This window comes from Pteropus vampyrus, unplaced genomic scaffold (assembly GCF_000151845.1).
Source record: "Pteropus vampyrus isolate Shadow unplaced genomic scaffold, Pvam_2.0 Scaffold76, whole genome shotgun sequence".
Lineage (NCBI taxonomy): Eukaryota > Metazoa > Chordata > Mammalia > Chiroptera > Pteropodidae > Pteropus > Pteropus vampyrus.
The window spans coordinates 193,026-195,660 of NW_011888857.1; the positions used below are offsets into that span (position 1 = coordinate 193,026).

General features: G+C 35.6%; 1 non-coding gene across 1 annotated transcript; it reads right to left on the minus strand.

The window, feature by feature from the left end:
* Positions 1 to 220: 220 nt before the first annotated feature.
* Positions 221 to 327, minus strand: LOC111741308. The gene has a single exon (XR_002780963.1). It is a non-coding gene; the product is annotated as a U6 spliceosomal RNA (small nuclear RNA).
* Positions 328 to 2,635: the final 2,308 nt, after the last annotated feature.

Consider the following 2,635-nt stretch of genomic DNA (forward strand, 5'->3'; position numbering starts at 1 on the left):
TCAAAGCCTCCCTTATGCTGGCCTCACCTTAGTTTTTATAGCTCTCTGCTCTTGCCAAGGTAGCCTCTTTAACAGTCAGTCCTCTATATGTGTAACGTATTCTCTGTCCTGTCTCTGTGCTTGTGCTGGTCTTGTTCCGTTTCTCAGCTTATGTGTTTCCCTCACTCCATTGATCTAAGCCCAGCAATTTATTTTATTTTATTTTTTCATTATTATTTTTTAAAATATTTAACGCGTCACGAATTTGTGTGTCATCCTTGCGCAGGGGCCATGCTAATCTTCTCTGTATTGTTCCAATTTTAGTACATGTGCTGCTGAAGCGAGCGCATAAGCCCAACAATTTAAAAAGATATATTTGGCCTCGTTCAAGTCCTACCATTTTTACAAACCTTTGTCAGCTACATCAGCCAACAAAAAGTGAGATGCATCAAGGGTCTAGTGTTTTGAACCTACACTTTTCCTTCTCACTTGCAAATTACAAAATGATAATTTAAACATTAGTAAACTGATCTGTTTAGACTGTAAAGCTGAATGTCTATGAAGTACCTATGCATAAATTAACCTCCTTTAGTTATGGCTAAGACAATAATTAAAATTCATGGGTAATCCCAAATTCTAGTCAGTATTTACAATATTCTTTCCAACAAAAGACAGTTTAGCAGACCCAAAATTTTTCCAAACTAAGTTTCCAACTAGTCAATTTGCACCTTAAAACACCTTTTCCTTTGGACGTAATAAAGAGATCTGAAAGTGGAAAGAAGGAGAGAGGAAAATTGCAGAGAGAGAAGAAAAGGAAAAGATCAGTGTAAATTTAGGAAATGGATAATTAGCCCTTCAGTAGCTGAGAGGTGACAGAGAGCATTACAAATTTACTCAGAGGGCTCAACACAATTCTTCCTCAAGCAGTAATCTGGAATGTTTTCATGGTAGGCTAGTCATTTCCCACGTTCATTAGCTTGTAACGAAAAGTTCTATTTGTTTACAGGGAACAGGAGAGAAAGATGTTTTATTTGAACAAATAAATTTTTCCATGTTGACTTTCAAAATTTAAGATATAGAAACAATATAATAATTGTATCAGTCATTAAATACCTGCACAGCCATTCTTTATATACATTTTAAATGGCTGAAATCGGAAAGTATGCGTTAATAGCATCTCAAATAAACGAACAACATCATATTATGCCTATTTTACTCCATGTAACATAGAAACTAAGAAAATGATAAGATCTTGTTTCCTTTTTCTTGGCATGTTTTTACAGAGGAATGAGACATACTTTTCTGACAATGATCTTATTTTTCACTCTTTTCTTTCTCAACTATTTCCTCACCCTTCCCCCACTTCCAGACTTGCAAAATATAGAAAGAGAACAAATAATCCTGCTGGAAGAATTTCTTGGGACAATAGATGAAAAGTACTTTAGTAAGTATTTGAAAGTTAATCCCGACGCAGGAGAATGTTTGGTAAACCTAGTCTGAAATGTCCCTTGAAACTCAAAGGGTTGCTGTGAGGATTAAAGTGAGTCAAGATGTTAAAATGATCTGTGAACTGTACAGTGTTATACTGTACTAACATTACGTATAATTAACCTTATTTTTAAAATAAGAGATGTCCAGGGTTTTTTAATTTTTAATTTTAATACACAGAAAGCATACATAATAATGGCACCACTTTGCTCTGTCTTTGAATTCTGCTTTTAAACTCACGCAGGGAAGAAGCAAAAAGGTTTTCAGAGGAAAAAAGATATAAGGTAAGACGTTGTAGTGTAGAAAAGCACAAAAATAAAGAACGGGAGGAGAGAGAAGAAAATGTCAAGCATGAGGACACTGAATAATGGCTATGCTGTCACAGACTTTGAGTGAAATTATTAAACGTGAGGGCATACATACATGAACTTTTTCAGAAAAGCGTTGTTAATGGCGTAGAAAAAAAGGAAAGATAAAAGGCAAGAAGAGCGTCCAAAAACAAATTTTGCCTATTTCTTCATTAACCTGTGAGTTTTCAGGACTCCCCCAGTTTGTGGAGAAAGACACACTGAATAAAATTTTAGTCAAAAGTCCTAGAAAATGGAAAGACCTAGCTCATTTCCTGTATGTTAAATTAAGGGAAATTAATAGAAATCTCCCAGGTTAAAACATACTGGCTTAAGAAAAATTAAACTAATTCTTCCTTACTTTCTCTTACTTTTCAAATTTTTACAGGATTTACAGAGATCTCTGACAAACACCATGCCCACAGGTCACATTAATCCCTCAGAGAGCTCTTAAGGAATTCCAATTTGGGGACAGAATTACAACTTATGTTGCCCTTGTCCTCGACTCTCTTTGCTGGCACATCTTCTTTCTGCATCCTTACTGTGGGCTCCGTCCTTTCCCTTCTGTTTTTTCATCATACTCAAAACTCGCCTTCTCTCGTGGCTTCAGCTTTTACCCTCCAACAGATGAATCCTAATTCTACACCTCAACTCTCACTTTAACAATATTTAATATGTATAACATAAAATTTGCCATTTTAACTGTTTTTAAGTATACGATTCAGTGGCGTTAATTATATTCACCACCATCACCACTGTTTCCATAAGCTTCCATCACCCGGTCGCCGTCACATGCTTGTTTGCAGAATTTGAAAGTGTGA